Here is a 20,176-nt window from a genome sequence, read left to right as displayed (position 1 = left end):
GACGTTACTGAACCCCACTTTCACATGAACGAGTGTGTTTTTCTGTGTGGACAGCACTTCCGAGCACCAACTAGCGTTGTTGGAACCCAGGGACAATCATGGTGCAGGCCGATGCCTACTAGGAGCCAGGTGTAAAGCTGAGGTATTTTGACTTTGGAGGGAGCAGGACACTTTGCCCTCCACACAGCAGGGGATCAGCTGACATTACCGAACCCCACTTTCACATGAACGAGTGTGTTTTTCTGTGTGGACAGCACTTCCGAGCACCAACTAGCGTTGTTGGAACCCAGGGACAATCATGGTGCAGGCCGAGGCCTACTAGGAGCCAGGCGTAAAGCTGAGGTATTTTGACTTTGGAGGGAGCAGGACACTTTGCCCTCCACACAGCAGGGGATCAGCTGACGTTACTGACCCCCACTTTCACATGAACGAGTGTGTTTTTCTGTGTGGACAGCACTTCTGAGCACCAACTAGCGTTGTTGGAGCCCAGGGACAACCAGGGTGCAGGCCGAGGCCTACTTGGTGGCAGTTTTACAGTGTTTGTAGGCTACAACAGACTGTCAACGTGCTCCAATTAGGCATCTGTCTCCACTCTGTTTCCAGGATTTCACGTGACTACCAACACCGCCAGTTTATGCGTACAGTAGCCATCTGCCCAATCCACACGTGTTGCTGTGTTACTGGGATTCTGTAATGTCAGCAGATCCCCTGATGTTTGTCTGCCAATGTCTCCTGCTCTGTCCACATTCCCACCACTTGCAGTGGGAAGGTGGACAGCGCAGGAGACAGTGGCGGACACACATTGGGAGATCTGCTGACGTAACAGAACCCCAGTAACACAGGAACAAGTGTGGAATGCGTGGACGGCAACTGTGAGCAGGAACTGGCGGTGTTGGAGGTCAGGGGAAATACTAGAGACAGAGTGGAGACAGAGGCCAAATCAGAGAATGTTTAAATCTGAAGTAGTTACAATTTGGAGGCAGCAGCAGTTTGCCCTCCACACAGCAGAGGATCAGCTGACGTTACTGAACCCCACTTTCACATGAACGAGTGTGTTTTTCTGTGCGGACAGCACTTCCGAGCACCAACTAGCGTTGTTGGAACCCAGGGACAATCATGGTGCAGGCCGAGGCCTACTAGGAGCCAGGTGTAAAGCTGAGGTATTTTGACTTTGGAGGGAGCAGGACACTTTGCCCTCCACACAGCAGGGGATCAGCTGACGTTACCGAACCCCACTTTCACATGAACGAGTGTGTTTTTCTGTGTGGACAGCACTTCCGAGCAACAACTGACGATGTTGGAGCCCAGGGATAGTCATTTTGTAGGCTGAGGCCTACTTGGAGGCAGTTTAAGATAAGACGTTGTTTGAATTTGGAGGCAGTAGCAGTTTGCCCTCCACACAGCAGGGGATCAGCTGACATTACTGACCCCCACTTTCACATGAACAAGTGTGTTTTTCTGTGTGGACAGCACTTCCGAGCACCAACTAGCGTTGTTGGAACCCAGGGACAATCATGGTGCAGGCCGAGGCCTACTAGGAGCCAGGCGTAAAGCTGAGGTATTTTGACTTTGGAGGGAGCAGGACACTTTGCCCTCCACACAGCAGGGGATCAGCTGACGTTACTGACCCCCACTTTCACATGAACGAGTGTGTTTTTCTGTGTGGACAGCACTTCTGAGCAACAACTGACGATGTTGGAGCCCAGGGATAGTCATTTTGTAGGCTGAGGCCTACTTGGAGGCAGTTTAAGATAAGACGTTGTTTGAATTTGGAGGCAGTAGCAGTTTGCCCTCCACACAGCAGGGGATCAGCTGACATTACTGACCCCCACTTTCACATGAACAAGTGTGTTTTTCTGTGTGGACAGCACTTCTGAGCACCAACTAGCGTTGTTGGAGCCCAGGGAGAACCAGGGTGCAGGCCGAGGCCTACTTGGTGGCAGTTTTACAGTGTTTGTAGGCTACAACAGTCTGTCAACGTGCTCCAATTAGGCATCTGTCTCCACTCTGTTTCCAGGATTTCACGTGACTACCAACACCGCCAGTTTATGCGTACAGTAGCCGTCTGCCCAATCCACACGTGTTCCTGTGTTACTGGTGTTCTGTAACAGCAGCTTCTCCCTAGAGGTGAGTCAGGCAATGTCTCCTGCTCTGTCCACATTCCCACCACTTGCAGTGGGAAGGTGGACAGCGCAGGAGACAGTGCCGGACACACATTGGGGGATCAGCTCACGTTACAGAACACCAGGAACACAGGAACAAGTGTGGAATGCGTGGACGGCAACTGTGAGCAGGAACTGGCGGTGTTGGAGGTCAGGGGAAATACTAGAGACAGAGTGGAGACTGAGGCCAAATCAGAGAATGTTTAAATCTGAAGTAGTTACAATTTTGAGGCAGCATCAGTTTGCCCTCCACACAGCAGGGGATCAGCTGACGTTACTGAACCCCACTTTCACATGAACGAGTGTGTTTTTCTGTGTGGACAGCACTTCCGAGCACCAACTAGCGTTGTTGGAACCCAGGGACAATCATGGTGCAGGCCGAGGCCTACTAGGAGACAGGCGTAAAGCTGAGGTATTTTGACTTTGGAGGGAGCAGGACACTTTGCCCTCCACACAGCAGGGGATCAGCTGACGTTACTGACCCCCACTTTCACATGAACGAGTGTGTTTTTCTGTGTGGACAGCACTTCTGAGCACCAACTAGCAACCAACTAGCATTGTTGGAGCCCAGGGAGAACCAGGGTGCAGGCCGAGGCCTACTTGGTGGCAGTTTTACAGTGTTTGTAGGCTACAACAGACTGTCAACGTGCTCCAATTAGGCATCTGTCTCCACTTTGTTTCCAGGATTTCACGTGACTACCAACACCGCCAGTTTATGCGTACAGTAGCCGTCTGCCCAATCCACACGTGTTGCTGTGTTACTGGGATTCTGTAATGTCAGCAGATCCCCTGATGTTTGTCTGCCAATGTCTCCTGCTCTGTCCACATTCCCACCACTTGCAGTGGGAAGGTGGACAGCGCAGGAGACAGTGGCGGACACACATTGGGAGATCTGCTGACGTAACAGAACCCCAGTAACACAGGAACAAGTGTGGAATGCGTGGACGGCAACTGTGAGCAGGAACTGGCGGTGTTGGAGGTCAGGGGAAATACTAGAGACAGAGTGGAGACTGAGGCCAAATCAGAGAATGTTTAAATCTGAAGTAGTTACAATTTGGAGGCAGCATCAGCTTGCCCTCCACACAGCAGGGGATCAGCTGACGTTACTGAACCCCACTTACACATGAACGAGTGTGTTTTTCTGTGTGGACAGCACTTCCGAGCACCAACTAGCGTTGTTGGAACCCAGGGACAATCATGGTGCAGGCCGAGGCCTACTAGGAGCCAGGTGTAAAGCTGAGGTATTTTGACTTTGGAGGGAGCAGGACACTTTGCCCTCCACACAGCAGGGGATCAGCTGACATTACCGAACCCCACTTTCACATGAACGAGTGTGTTTTTCTGTGTGGACAGCACTTCCGAGCACCAACTAGCGTTGTTGGAACCCAGGGACAATCATGGTGCAGGCCGAGGCCTACTAGGAGCCAGGCGTAAAGCTGAGGTATTTTGACTTTGGAGGGAGCAGGACACTTTGCCCTCCACACAGCAGGGGATCAGCTGACGTTACTGACCCCCACTTTCACATGAACGAGTGTGTTTTTCTGTGTGGACAGCACTTCTGAGCACCAACTAGCGTTGTTGGAGCCCAGGGACAACCAGGGTGCAGGCCGAGGCCTACTTGGTGGCAGTTTTACAGTGTTTGTAGGCTACAACAGACTGTCAACGTGCTCCAATTAGGCATCTGTCTCCACTCTGTTTCCAGGATTTCACGTGACTACCAACACCGCCAGTTTATGCGTACAGTAGCCGTCTGCCCAATCCACACGTGTTGCTGTGTTACTGGGATTCTGTAATGTCAGCAGATCCCCTGATGTTTGTCTGCCAATGTCTCCTGCTCTGTCCATATTCCCACCACTTGCAGTGGGAAGGTGGACAGCGCAGGAGACAGTGGCGGACACACATTGGGAGATCTGCTGACGTAACAGAACCCCAGTAACACAGGAACAAGTGCGGAATGCGTGGACGGCAACTGTGAGCAGGAACTGGCGGTGTTGGAGGTCAGGGGAAATACTAGAGACAGAGTGGAGACAGAGGCTAAATCAGAGAATGTTTAAATCTGAAGTAGTTACAATTTGGAGGCAGCAGCAGTTTGCCCTCCACACAGCAGGGGATCAGCTGACGTTACTGAACCCCACTTTCACATGAATGAGTGTGTTTTTCTGTGCGGACAGCACTTCCGAGCACCAACTAGCGTTGTTGGAACCCAGGGACAATCATGGTGCAGGCCGAGGCCTACTAGGAGCCAGGTGTAAAGCTGAGGTATTTTGACTTTGGAGGGAGCAGGACACTTTGCCCTCCACACAGCAGGGGATCAGCTGACGTTACCGAACCCCACTTTCACATGAACGAGTGTGTTTTTCTGTGTGGACAGCACTTCCGAGCAACAACTGACGATGTTGGAGCCCAGGGATAGTCATTTTGTAGGCTGAGGCCTACTTGGAGGCAGTTTAAGATAAGACGTTGTTTGAATTTGGAGGCAGTAGCAGTTTGCCCTCCACACAGCAGGGGATCAGCTGACATTACTGACCCCCACTTTCACATGAACAAGTGTGTTTTTCTGTGTGGACAGCACTTCCGAGTACCAACTAGCGTTGTTGGAACCCAGGGACAATCATGGTGCAGGCCGAGGCCTACTAGGAGCCAGGCGTAAAGCTGAGGTATTTTGACTTTAGAGGGAGCAGGACACTTTGCCCTCCACACAGCAGGGGATCAGCTGACGTTACTGACCCCCACTTTCACATGAACGAGTGTGTTTTTCTGTGTGGACAGCACTTCTGAGCACCAACTAGCGTTGTTGGAGCCCAGGGAGAACCAGGGTGCAGGCCGAGGCCTACTTGGTGGCAGTTTTACAGTGTTTGTAGGCTACAACAGTCTGTCAACGTGCTCCAATTAGGCATCTGTCTCCACTCTGTTTCCAGGATTTCACGTGACTACCAACACCGCCAGTTTATGCGTACAGTAGCCGTCTGCCCAATCCACACGTGTTCCTGTGTTACTGGTGTTCTGTAATGTCAGCAGATCCCCTGATGTTTGTCTGCCAATGTCTCCTGCTCTGTCCACATTCCCACCACTTGCAGTGGGAAGGTGGACAGCGCAGGAGACAGTGTCGGACACACATTGGGGGATCAGCTCACGTTACAGAACACCAGGAACACAGGAACTAGTGTGGAATGCGTGGACGGCAACTGTGAGCAGGAACTGGCGGTGTTGGAGGTCAGGGGAAATACTAGAGACAGAGTGGAGACAGAGGCCAAATCAGAGAATGTTTAAATCTGAAGTAGTTACAATTTGGAGGCAGCAGCAGTTTGCCCTCCACACAGCAGGGGATCAGCTGACGTTACTGAACCCCACTTTCACATGAACGAGTGTGTTTTTCTGTGTGGACAGCACTTCCGAGCACCAACTAGCGTTGTTGGAGCCCAGGGAGAACCAGGGTGCAGGCCGAAGCCTACTAGGAGCCAGGTGTAAAGCTGAGGAATTTTGACTTTGGAGGTAGCAGGACACTTTGCCCTCCACACAGCAGGGGATCAGCTGACGTTACTGAACCCCACTTTCACATGAACGAGTGTGTTTTTCTGTATGGACGGCACTTCCGAGCAACAACTGACGATGTTGGAGCCCAGGGATTGTCATTTTGTAGGCTGAGGCCTACTTGGAGGCAGTTTAAGATAAGACGTTGTTTGAATTTGGAGGCAGCAGCAGTTTGCCCTCCACACAGCAGGGGATCAGCTGACGTTACTGACCCCCACTTTCACATGAACGAGTGTGTTTTTCTGTATGGACGGCACTTCCGGGCAACAACTGACGATGTTGGAGCCCAGGGATAGTCATTTTGTAGGCTGAGGCCTACTTGGAGGCAGTTTAAGATAAGACGTTGTTTGAATTTGGAGGCAGCAGCAGTTTGCCCTCCACACAGCAGGGGATCAGCTGATATTACTGACCCCCACTTTCACATGAACAAGTGTGTTTTTCTGTGTGGACAGCACTTCCGAGCACCAACTAGCGTTGTTGGAGCCCAGGGAGAACCAGGGTGCAGGCCGAGGCCTACTTGGTGGCAGTTTTACAGTGTTTGTAGGCTACAACAGACTGTCAACGTGCTCCAATTAGGCATCTGTCTCCACTCTGTTTCCAGGATTTCACGTGACTACCAACACCGCCAGTTTATGCGTACAGTAGCCGTCTGCCCAATCCACACGTGTTCCTATGTTACTGGGATTCTGTAATGTCAGCAGATCCCCTGATGTGTGTCTGCCACTGTCTTCTGCTCTGTCCACATTCCCACCGCTTGCAAGTGGGAAGGTGGACAGCGCAGGAGACAGTGGCGGACACACATTGGGGGATCTGCTGACGTAACAGAACCCCAGTAACACAGGAACACGTGTGGAATGCGTGGACGGCAACTGTGAGCAGGAACTGGCGGTGTTGGAGGTCAGGGGAAATACTAGAGACAGAGTGGAGACAGAGGCCAAATCAGAGAATGTTTAAATCTGAAGTAGCTAAAATTTGGAGGCAGCAGCAGTTTGCCCTCCACACAGCAGGGGATCAGCTGACGTTACCGAACCCAACTTTCACATGAACGAGTGTGTTTTTCTGTGTGGACAGCACTTCCGAGCACCAACTGGCGTTGTCGGAGCCCAGGGAAAATGAGGTAGTAGGCCGAGGCCTACTTGGAGCCAGGTGTAAATCTGAGGTTGTTTGACTGTGGAGGGAGCAGGACACTTTGCCATACACACAGCAGGGGATCAGCTGACGTTACCGAACCCCACTTTCACATGAATGAGTGTGTTTTTCTGTGTGGACAGCACTTCCGAGCACCAACTGGCGTTGTCGGAGCCCAGGGAAAATGAGGTAGTCGGCCGAGGCCTACTTGGAGCCAGGTGTAAATCTGAGGTTGTTTGACTGTGGAGGGAGCAGGACACTTTGCCATACACACAGCAGGGGATCAGCTGACGTTACCGAACCCCACTTACACATGAGCGAGTGTTTTGTCTGTGTGGACAGCACTTCTGAGCACCAACTGGCGGTGTCGGAGCCCAGGAAAAATCAGGTAGTAGGCCGAGGCCTACTTGGTGGCAGTTTGCGATTGTTTCTAAACTACAACTAACTGTCAACGTACTCCAATTAGGCCTCTGTCTTCACTCTGTTTCGAGTATTTCCTCTGGCTTCCAACCACGCCAGTTGCTGCTCTGAAATGCCGTCTGCACAACCCACACTTGTTCCTGTGTTACTGGGGTTCTGTAACAGCAGCTTCTCCCTAGAGGTGAGTCAGGCAATGTCTCCTGCTCTGTCCACATTTCCACTACAAGTAGTGGGAATGTAGACAAAGCAGGAGACATTGCCGTGCTCAACTCTGGAGATGAGCAGATGTTACAGGACCCAGGTACCACAGGAAAAAGTGTGGATTGTGCAGACGGCACTTGAGAGCAGAAACAGGCGTTGTTGTAGGCCGGAGGAAATACTCAAAACAGAGTGGAGACAGAGGGCAAATCAGAGAACATATTAAATCAGAGGTAGTCAGAAGTTGTAGGCAGCAGGAGAGTTTGCCGTACACACAGCAGGGGATCAGCTGACGTTACCGAACCCCACTTACATATGAGCGAGTGTTTTGTCTGTGCGGACAGCACTTCCGAGCACCAACTGGCGGTGTTGGAGCCCAGGGAAAATCAGGTAGTAGGCCGAGGCCTACTTGGAGCCAGGTGTAAATCTGAGGTTGTTTGACTGTGGAGGGAGCAGGACACTTTGCCATACACACAGCAGGGGATCAGCTGACGTTACCGAACCCCACTTACACATGAGCGAGTGTTTTGTCTGTGCGGACAGCACTTCTGAGCACCAACTGGTGGTGTCGGAGCCCAGGGAAAATCAGGTAGTAGGCCGAGGCCTACTTGGTGGCAGTTTGCGATTGTTTCTAGACTACTACTAACTGTCAACGTACTCCAATTAGGCCTCTGTCTTCACTCTGTTTCGAGTATTTCCTCTGGCTTCCAACCACGCCAGTTGCTGCTCTGAAATGCCGTCTGAACAACCCACACTTGTTCCTGTGTTACTGGGGTTCTGTAACAGCAGCTTCTCCCTAGAGGTGAGTCAGGCAATGTCTCCTGCTCTGTCCACATTTCCACTACAAGTAGTGGGAATGTAGACAAAGCAGGAGACATTGCCGTGCTCAACTCTGGAGATGAGCAGATGTTACAGGACCCAGGTACCACAGGAACAAGTGTGGGTTGTGCAGACGGCACTTGAGAGCAGAAACAGGCGGTGTTGTAGGCCGGAGGAAATACTCAAAACAGAGTGGAGACAGAGGGCAAATCAGAGAACATATTAAATCAGAGGTAGTCAGAAGTTGTAGGCAGCAGGAGAGTTTGCCATACACACAGCAGGGGATCAGCTGACGTTACCGAACCCCACTTACACATGAGCGAGTGTTTTGTCTGTGCGGACAGCACTTCTGAGCAACAACGGGCGTTGCTGTAGCCCAGGAAATAAAGTTCAGGTCATAGAAACATGAACACAACGGGAGACCTGGATCCTGTTGCCAGCCAATTATTTATTCTGGAAGAGGACTGGCAAATTCAGGTGAGATCCAGGCCTTGTTCATTTTCACAAAAGTAAGCCGGTCAACATTATCGGCGGATAGTCGCGTGCGACGGTCTGTACCACACCACCTGCAGCACTAAAGACACGTTCCGATAATACACTGGCAGCAGGGCAAGCCAGCACCTCCAATGCATACTGGCTAAGCTCTGGCCATGTATCCAGCTTAGAGACCCAATACTTGAACGGGGAAGAGCCGTCTGGGAGAACACTAACAGGGCACGACAAGTAGTCTGTTACCATCTGACGGAAACGTTGCCTCCTGCTGACTGGAGCCGTCTGTGATGGTGTAGCCGTTTGTGGCGGTCCCACAAAACTTTTCCACATTTGTGCCATACTGGCCTTGCCTTGTCCTGCGGCACTGCCTCTGCTACCTCTTTGTGCAGAGCTTCCTCCACTGCCTCTACCCACATGGCTGCTTTGAAAAGCACTACCAGCAACACTTATGGGGGGAATGGAGAACATGATGGCCTGCACAAGTGTTTCTTGGTACTCCCGCATTTTTCGCTCCCGGTTCAACTGTGGTATGAGGCTTTGTAAGTTGTCCCGGTAGCGAGGATCTAGGAGGGTGTACACCCAATAATCAGCCGTGTGGAGAATGTTGGCGATGCGGCGGTCATTTAACAAGCACTGCAGCATGAAATCAACCATGTGCTGCAGACTGCCAACTGGACCGTAAACGCTGTCCCCAGCTTGAGGCAGCATCTCTGCCTGCTCAGCATCACCCCACCCTCGCTGTACACACTGACTACTAGAGCCTTGTGTACCTCCCTCCTCTGGAGAGATGTGTTCCTCCTCCTCCATTGACTCCTCGTCATCCTCCTCACTAAGTGTCCCCTGCCTGGGCCTTTGTGTGGAAGCACGTTGCGCAGACTTGCCAGAAGCAGATGGCATTTCTGACTGCTCATCCTCGACCTCTTCAAAAACCTCCTCACTTAGTGCTTGTAAGGTTTTTTGAAGCAGACAGATGAGGGGGACAGTCATGCTGATTAGTGCATCATCTGCACTGGCCATCCGCGTGGAGTCATCGAAGGCACGCAAAACTTGGCAGATGTCCCTCATAGTGGCCCACTCAGTGGTGGTGAAGTGTGTCCGGCGCACAGTGCGACTTGTTTGCGCCTGATGCAGCTGGTTCTCCATTACTGCTGCCTGCTGCTCACACAACCACTCCAACATATGTAACGTTGAATTCCACCTGGTGGGGAGGTCACATATGATGCGATGTTCTTGCAGGCGGAATCGGCGTTGCAGAGATGCAATGCGCGATCTTGCCATGCTGGAACGCCGCAAGTGAGCACACTCTAGGCGAACCTTGTGCAGCAGTGCATCAAGATCCGGATAGTCCCTCAGAAAGCTCTGCACGACCAAATTGAGCACGTGTGCCAGACATGGTATGTGAGTGAGGTTGCCTAGGCCCAGAGCTGCCACTAGATTTCGGCCATTGTCACTCACTACCAAACCTGGCTGGAGATTCGCTGGCACAAACCACACATCGCTCTCCTGCTTGATGGCATTCCAGAGCTCCTGTGCTGTGTGGCTCCGATTCCCCAAAGAAATTAATTTAAGGACGGCCTGTTGACGTTTGGCCACACCTGTGCTCATATCTGGCCTAACAGGCTCACGCAGTGCTGATTCCGAGGAACTAGAGTAGGAGGAGGACTCAATATGTACAGACTGCATTCCTGCAATCCTTGGAGTTGGCAGAGTACGTACAGAGCCACTCTCCAGATCTGTACCCGGCTCCACAACATTGACCCAATGGGCAGTGAGGGAAAGGTATCGTCCCTGTCCATGGCTACTGGTCCACGCATCGGTGGTCAGGTGGACCTTGCTACTGACGGCATTTAGTAGCGCATTTTTAATTTTTCCCTCCACATGCTTTTGCAGGGCAGGGACAGCTTGCCTGCTGAAATAAAAGTGGCTGGGCACATTGTATTGTGGAACTGCCAATGACATAAAGTTCCGGAATGTGTCAGTCTTCACCAGCCTGAATGACAGCATCTCAAGGGCCAGTAGTTTGGCAATGCCGGCATTCAGAGCCAGTGCTCGGGGATGGTTTGCCGAGTATGGCCGCTTTTTCTCCCATGCCTGTGCTACCGATTGCTGGTGAGTGGCCTGGGAGGGTGCTGATGACTGCGAACGTGGTTCAGTGGGTGGAATTTCACTGGGTCTCTGGACAACAGTGGCAGTGGTTCTTCCATGGCGTTCCAGTGAGGAAGCTGAACCAGCTGTGTGTGAGCTGGAGGAAGAGGCCCCAACACGAGCTGAAGAGGTGGTAGGTGCTGCTGAAGGTTGGCCTACATCTTCAGTGTGTCTGTGTAACTCCACCTCGTGCTTGGTACGCACATGTTTCCACATATTTGTGGTATTGAGGTTGCTCACATTTTTCCCTCGTTTCACTTTCTGATGACACAGCTTGCATTTGACAAAGCAAATGTCATCTGCAACTGTGTCAAAAAAAGACCACGCACTGCAAGTCCTGGGAGCGCCCGTTTTGTGTTTTGGAAGAGGATTGCTCCTCACGGGTGCCAAAGTGGAGGCTACAGGCAACCAAGTCTGCCCCCGCCCTCTCCCTCCTCTTTTGGCCGTTCGGGGAATCTCTTCCTCAGAGCTGCTCCCACCACCTTCCTGTGGCTGACGCCATGATGGGTCAAGGACCTCATCATCTCCACTCCCCTCTTCAAGCACTGGCTGGTCCTGGGTTGTCTCGCCAGCACCGTACGCACCAGAAATTGGCAACTGAGTCTCATCATCATCTGATGCATACTGAGGTGTGCTGACCATAGGCACTGGCCCACCCGCCTCTTCAGATTCAGAGGGACAAAGCAGTTGCGCATCACGGCATACTCCCTCTTCTTCACGCTCTAGAATGCTGCTTGGCTGGCCACCTCTTTCCAAGCCAACAGATTCTGAGAACAGAAGTAAAGATTGAGATGGCTCCTGTCCAGGGCTCTCAGACTGCCTGGGCAATTTGGCAGGTGGTGAAGAGACAGATGATTGCTCTTCAGTGCTCTGGCCTTGGGAGAATGCGGAAGTCATTGAAGTGGATGCGTTAGCTGCCATCCATCCGACAACGGCTTCAATTTGTTCGTCACGCAGCAGTGGGGTACGGCGAGGTCCTACAAAGCTGCGCATGAAGGACTGTTGCCTGGTAAAAGTGGGGGATGCCGGGTCACTGGTGGCCGCAGCAGATACCGAATCCCCACGTCCTCTCCCTGCTGAATCCCCCCATCCTCTCCCTGCTGAAACTCGACGGCCACGACCACGTGCCTTACTCCCTGCCTTCTTCATCTTGGTAGACTGATAAAGATAGGCAGAAAAGTAAAAAAGGGGTGGCTTAGTGTTCTTATTCCTGAACACCTGCTAACAGTATAAGAAACACTAATTTGGCTAAGAGTGTGTGTACTACACTTTAATATGATCTAATGTGGCCTAGACAACTGTAAAGTGGAGTGTTTGGTGAACTTTATTTCCTGTTTTTTTTTTGGGTGGGGGGAAAGGAAAGGATGTGACCAAAGTTTGAAAGCTATAGTATCACAAACTTTTTGGAGCGATTACAATGCAGGAAGCTAACCTACAATGCAATTGATGAGGCTCCAAAAAATAGGGTGATAGGTGATACTAGCCTGGCTGGCCCTGAAGGGCACAAGCCAGCAAAAAGGCTCCTCTATCTAATCCTATATAGTGTTTGCAACCAACCAATGACAATGGATGCGGTTGGAAGCACACTAATATAGGAGCAAAAATCTGGCTAAATTTGCTGCAAAAAAAGGACTATGTATGAGGCAGTGACGCACGCTGAGCGGACTACAGCTAGCGGTGGCTGTAGAACACACTGCAACGTGAGCTGCACTCACACACAGAGAGACCTATCAGACAGCCAAAAACAGTGCAGAGAAATGGGCTATAGCACTGAAAGGCTGCTGAAAGGCTCCGCTGTCCACTCCTTTAGTGTTTGCAACCAACGTATATGGATACGTATGGAAGCACACTATACAGGAGAAAAAAAAAGCAGCAATAAAAGAAAAATGTGTATGAGGCAGAGACACACGCTGGCCGGCCTACAAGCAGACGTGCCTGCAGGACACACTACACAGCGTGGGTCTGCACTCACACAGCCCTTGCAGACAGCTGTGAAAACAGCGCTGCTAGGGAAAAGCAAGCTACAGTGGTGGTTTATGTAGCCTGGATAAAGCACAATATTGTTTTTAGAATCGCTATTTCTAACTGTCCCTCACAGTCTTCAACAGCAGCCTGTCCCTAACTGAATTCACAGCAGAGTGACCAGAAATGGCGGCTGCAGCGCTTTTTATAGTGCATCATGACATCATTTCAGCAGCCAATCACAGCCATGCCAGTAGTTAACATGCCTACATGCCTAACAGGATATGCCCACACTTCTGAGGATCCCCATTGGCTGAATCAAATCGAGCGGGCTCCTAGCATTATGGGAACTTCCGATTCTGGTATTCGATATGAAAAAAGTATCGGAACTAAGTATCGGAATTCCGATACAGCTAATATCGGCCGATACCCGATACTTGCGGTATCGGAATGCTCAACACTAATGGTAACACATTGCAAGCTTTCTCTATGGACACCACACCCGATCCAGCTCACGTTGACCAACTAACCCTTGTATTGAGGTATATGGAGAAAGATGGCCCTGTGGAATGCTTTGTAACATTCATGGCAAACAAAGGCCATGGCGCTCAAGAAATGTTCAATGCCTTGTTGGAATTTTTGAAGAGACATAACCTAGACCTGGGAAATTGCTGTGGTCAAGTTATGACAATGCATCTGCAAAAAGTGGCAAGTACAACGGCCTGCAAGCCAAAGTGAGAGAGAAGAACAATCTTGCATCCTGGATTCCTTGTACGGCACACTCTTTAAATCTGGTTGCTAAAAATGCTGTAGAAATCTGCTCGAGTGCTGTACTTTTTTTGACTTCCTTGAAAAGCTGTTCCTCTTCTTCTCAGTGTCAATGCATCGGCATCAGCTCCTGACTGAGGCTTTGAAAAATATTGACTCAGCAACAGCACTGACTCTCAAACGTGTCACAACAACGCATTGGTCCTGCAGCGCTAACGCTACTAAGGCCCTTAAGCATGACTATCAGCAGATTAAAGATGTACTTAAACAGATTGCTGATGAATTTGAAGAAAAAAAGCTGTGTACGGTGTGAAGCAGAAAGACTGTGAAGACAAATGAATAAGCTTGAAATTGGTATTAACACCACCTTCTGGAATGATATCCTGCAAAGAACAGATGCTTCTAGTAAAAATCTACAACACGCAAAACTCGATCTATACACTGCTGTGGCGTCACTGACCAGCTTAAAAAACTATGTTGCATCAAAGCGTGACTCCTTCAAAATTTATGAGAAGCAAGGCGAAGAGCTGTCTGGTTCATCTGAGTATGTTCAGATGACGAAACGTGTGTCTCAATCCATTGGATTATGGCCATGCGGAAGAAGTACAACTCAGCCCTTCTGAAAAATACAGAACGGAAACTTTCTTGCCTATCATTGTTCAGTTTATCGCTTCTCTTGACCAACGTCTTCAAGCATATAAAGATATATCAAGCAAATTTAGCTTTTTTAGCCATCTGAAAGAACTGTCTTCAGACGAGCTTAAGGCCACAGCAGAGCAACTTGTCAGGTCCTATTCAGATGACTTGGACATTACATTTATCGATGAACTGTGTCAGTTTGTAACATTTGCCAATTTATTCAGACGAGGAGCCAAAATATATCAGCACTGAACTTTTCATGTACAAGCTTATCATGGAAAAGGGTGTGCAGGACACTTTCCCAAATATTGAGATAGCTCTAAGGAAGAATCTAATTTTGATGATAAACTGCAGTGGTGAGCGTTCCTTCTCAAAACTCAAACTAGTTGAAAACCTATTAAGGACATCCATGAAGCAGGAACGACTTGTAAATTTGGCTATCATGAGCATCGAGTCAGATATACTGCGTGAATTGGACTTTAGTGACATCATTAATGATTTTGCAGCACGAAAATCAAGGAAAGTGCCTGGATTGTAAAAAATGAATGATTTTTCCTGAATTACTGTGTAAATGATTTTTGTAAATAAACTTGCGTTCGTTTCATTTTGTGTTTTTGCATTACATATTGCAACACCTTGAAAAATGGGTCTCCCACCAAAATGGGCCCCGGGCCACCCACCTCTTAAATCCGGCCCTGGTAAGTGGTATTGCAACCACCAGGGGCTGGACAGACATCTGCCTGGGATGATTTAGTGAATCCTGTTTTGAGCAGAGGGATGGACCAGATGACCCAGGAGGTCCCTTCCAACTCTACCATTCTATGATTCTAGGGGTAGCACTGGCAGGTAGCGTAGTCAGGAATGGCCAAGGGGTTGGAATACAGGAGAAGCAATGTAGTTAAAGGATCAGCATGTAGCGAAGTCAGGAATAGCCAGGAGTCGGTACACAGGAGAAGCAATGTAATTAAAGGATCAGCAGGTAGCATAGCCAGGGGTCAGTACATGGAAGCAGCAGTATAATCTTGCAATGAAGGAGCAGGTGAAAGGAAGCTTGTTGCTCAATAATATTGCAAGGAACAAAGTGCCATGCCAGGTTTAAGTAGGGTGGAGCCAATCAGGAACTCAGTGTGGAGACAATCAGAAACAACACAGGTACTAGTTTCTGGGTTAGCAAGGAATTGTCCAGCGAGTGGAATAGCTCAGAGGGAAGAGCTGCCGCCTGATGCACAAGAGCTGCAGGGTTCGACACTTCCGTTCAGCTCGGACTATCCCTCCTTTAACAGATCCTGTAAGCCCCAGGGATTTCCAATCCGGCACCGCAGTATTCCCAAGATCTGCTACATTTCCTTCACGAGGTTCCATGTCCATCTTCCTCTATATAGAAAGAGGTCAATGTGATTTCCATAACATTTGTATCAAGTCATAGGCTCTGGACATCGCAGGAATTTCCTCATGGAGTTTTGTACGACCTCATACCGCCAGAATGTTTTGTATACACTGTGCTTCCAGACCTCTGCATATTGAAATTCAACTTGCCTCCAAGGAACACTTTCACTTACTAAACCAGGAAGTGGTTCCCTTTTTACATAGAATCATAGAATCGTAGAGTTGGAAGGGACCTCCTGGGCCATCTGGTCCAACCCCCTGCTCAAAGCAGGATTCGCTAAATCATCCCAGTCAGATGTCTGTCCAGTCTCTGTTTGAAGACTTCCATTGAAGGAGAACTCATCACTTCTCGTGGCAGCTTGTTCCACTCATTGATCACTCTAACTGTCAAAAAGTTTTTTCTAATATCTAATCTGTGTCTCCTCCCATTCAGTTTCATCCCATTGCTTCTAGTCTTTCCTTGTACAAATGAGAATAAAGTTGATCCTTCTACAATGTGACAGCCCTTTAGATATTTGTAGACAGCTATTAAGTCTCCTCTCAGTCTTCTATTTTGCAAACTAAACATTCCCAAATCCTGCAACCTTTCCTCAACTAACCCTTCCCAATCTGGGCTAGTCCCAACATTAACTGTATCTAGTCTTTATGTATCTAAGGTCACTATCTACTAACCTAAACACTAATCTATATGTTATGTTACCCTGTACTTATCCTATACTTTCCCTACACATGAGCTTAGTATATTACTCACACATTACCTTTACAGTAGCTACACAATAGTATCAGTACTTACAACACTATGCATTAGATTACATTACAAAAAAAACATGACAAAGTTCACACTTCACATGACACAATAAAATGCAGTAAAACCTGCACAATACTATTCTTATCACTCAACATTGTCTTCAGGTCCAGGGACTGGGCATTTCACACTTTTAATCGATCAGTGCTGACAATGTCCGACCTTTGACAAAGAGAGTGGTAGCACCCAGCTATTATCTTATTCCTAAATTGGAGGCCTAAGGGTACCGTTACATTTAGCGATGCACCAGCGATTCCGACCACGATACGACCCAGTCAGGATCGCTGGTGCGTCGCTAGTGAGCTGCCACACAGGCAGATCTCGCCAGCGACATAGCAGCGACTTATCTGTCAGACGCGGCGATGAAGACGTCCTCCCGCCCGCGTCCACGCGTTGCTCGTCGGCGCCAGCAGGAAGTGGCCGACAAGAAGCGGTCCAGGACATTCTCGCGCGATCAGCGATAACCAGCGGGGGAGCCGGTCGGAGGTAAGTATCAGACATAGCGATATCGCTAGCAATATCGCTGCTGCGTCACAAAATTGGTGGCGCTTTAGCGATATCGATCTCGCTGTGTGTAACGGGGGCTTAACTGGACCAGCACAGCACATAAGTACTTTGGCAAATACAAGTACTCCCTAAAACAGACTAAAGAGAACTGAATGCTCTTCTTTAGATAAAGTTACCTGGAGTCCTTGTTTATATACTACACCTACAGTAAAGATCCTGGTGTGTGCCATTCACCTGCCTGAGCTGTAGTAAAACTTGTCTCCTCTGATCTGCTTTTGTATGGAGGACAGGACAGAAGAGGGAAATGATGGAGTCTGATCTCTATAAAAGGTAAACTGGGTTATGTGTTTATTCCCTGCTGAATGTGCCCAGCCGACGCTTTTCATATGTTCCTGTGACATTCCCCAGATAGAGAAGCACAAAGGCCTGCTGTACAATGGAACCTCTTCACGCACTATAACTGCATAGTCACATCCACACGTGTACTTTTTACAGACTGATTTCACCCATGCCGTCATCTGTGAAGCATAATGGTTTTATACATGTCCTGGGCTGGGCAGGCACACACAGAGCTGTAAGCCTGAAGCACAAGAATGATTAATTCATAAGTAAACCTACAGAGGTACAGTACACCTATAGCCTTATCTCTTGTGAAGTGTTTGGGATTTTTTTAAAGTGGCTTTAAAGGGGTTGACCCCTCAAACCTGATAGCTCTGCAGTCAATCTGAGTGACTGAAGACTTATGAATCCCCGCAACGCGCTCACTGTGCCCTGTGGGGATTCGCTGGTTTCAGACCCGGAATGAAGGGTATGTATGTGTTATACATACTCCCATCCAGTGGGCGCAGCTCTCCATACACTTGTATTTCCTTGTAAAACTTACTCATTCACTAAAAAAACTTCTAATTTTTCATGTGCCAACAGCTCTAAAACATATAACATTAAGGGTTTTTTAAATTGTAACACTGAATATACAATTTATATAATTGAATGTTGTATATGCAATTTGAAATATATAGGATCCACAATCCGAAAACTGAAAAAAAGTTTCCGTGAACATCTATGTGACATAGAACAACCCACAAACCGCAATATCTAAAATATATCCAATCAGTTCATCAAATGCCATAACAGACAAACAACTAACCTCACAGTGTATGCAATCAAACATATTCACACACATATGCGCAGAGGTGACAGAGACAAAGTGTTGCGAAATAATTAATTAATTGATAGACACACAGACTAATTTATTTTTAAATTAACCCTCCCCACCCTCTTTTACCCATTTATTAATGTAAATAAAAAAATAATAAACCACTATATTCCCCACCTGTCCACTGAGAATCCATTTGACCAATGAAGAACTCCAGCTCTGCTAAATCTGGGTGGTTTCTTGAGTGGTATGATGCGACCACTTAGCAAGCCATCCAGAACACACTGAGACAGGAGTTTGATTACGCTCCTACAGTGTGTAGCGCTGCCATGAGAGAGGTCACCGGAGTTCATAGCTGATGAACCCTGGTCACCTCACTGACATTACCACTCGCTACGTCAGAAAGTTCTCAGAAGTGCTGATGTCAGTGACATGACCAGGGCTCATCAGCTATGAACTCCGGTGACCTCTCTCATGGCAGCGCTACACACTGCAGGAGCATAATCACTCTGCTGTCTCAGTATGTTCCAGCTGGTGTGAAGAGCGGTCGCATCACTGATGTGACTGCTCTCTAAATCATCCATATCGCCATGGGACATGGCCATTAATGGACTAACATTGAGTAAGTGATGAATATAGTGTTTTATTATTTTTTGTCTTTTAGGCTGCGTTCACATGTCGCAGTGTTTTCACGGCGTTTTTTGCCGCGAAAACACAAAAAAAACAGCATCCCATGCATTCCTATGCAATCGCATTGTGGAAAAAATCCGCAGCATGCCATTAATTTTGCGGCATCGCGGGGATTCCACCCACATAGGAATGCATTGTTCTGCCTACTTTCCACATGTGGCTGTGCCCACCATGCGAAAAGTAAGCAGAACATTTGCAGATGGTATCCAGGGTCCGGAGGAGAGGAAACTGTCCTCCGGGCTCTGGGTACCATATCCCTGTAAAAAAAAAGAATAAAAAAAGAATAAAAAATAAAAAATCAGGTTATATTCACCTTCCGACGTCCTGCGCAGCCTTCCCGGGCCTTAGCGATGCTCCCGTTCCCAGTAATGCTTTGCGAGACATGACGTCGCCGTCACGCGATTACTGTAGCAGTCCCTATTCCTCGCGAGATCGCTACAGTATCGCGAGACCGCGACGTCAAAGGTCTCGCAAGGCATTACTGGGAACGGAAGCATTGCTGAAGCCCGGGAAGGCTGCGCGGGACGCCGGAAGGTGAATATAACCCGATTTTTTTTTTTTTTTTTAAATTATTTTTAACATTAGATCTTTTTACTACTGATGCTGCATAGGCAGCCTCAATAGTAAAAAGTTGGTCACACTAGTCAAACACTATGTTTGACTAGTGTGACCAACCTGTCAATCAGTTCTCCAAGGGATACTATAGATCGCTTGGAAAACTCTAGTATTCTGCAAGCTACTTACGCTTGCAAATCGCTAGTTTTTCCGCGGGAAAATCGCAGGAATTTAAAATGCGATTTACCCGCGGAATGGAATTCCGGAATTCCCACGGAAGTTATAGCGGGAATTCCGCAACGTGTGCACATAGCCTTACAGTGGGACATGGGCATGAATGGATTATTGGCAGAAAGGTGAGTATAACTTTGCTTTTTTATTTTTATTATTTTGTGAATAAATGGGTAATAGAGGGTGGAGAGTTTTTTATTTCAAATAAAGGATTTTATTCTGGCTATGTATTTTTTACAATATGACTATGGAGTTAGTAATGGGGGCGTTTTATAGACACATCTCCATTATTAACCCCTGGGCTTGATGTCAACTGGCAATATCAGCCATTTACACAAGGTACAAGATTTAACACTTTCACTACCTAGCTAAAAGCACAGTTCTCAAAGGGTACCGTTACACATAGCGACGCCTGTAGCGATCCCGACAACGATACGACCTGGTAAGGATCGCTGGTGCGTCGCTAGTAAGCTGTCAAACAGGGAGATCTACTCAACGACGCAGCAACGATACGGCGATCCGTATAACGACCAGCGGTCGTTGGGACCTTGTCACACAGCAGCTATTCTGACGACTCAGACC

Source organism: Dendrobates tinctorius, unplaced genomic scaffold, assembly GCF_039654945.1.
Source record: "Dendrobates tinctorius isolate UK_male_01 unplaced genomic scaffold, ASM3965494v1 ptg000062l, whole genome shotgun sequence".
Classification (NCBI taxonomy): Eukaryota; Metazoa; Chordata; class Amphibia; order Anura; family Dendrobatidae; genus Dendrobates; species Dendrobates tinctorius.
Note: the sequence above shows the minus strand (reverse complement) of the source record.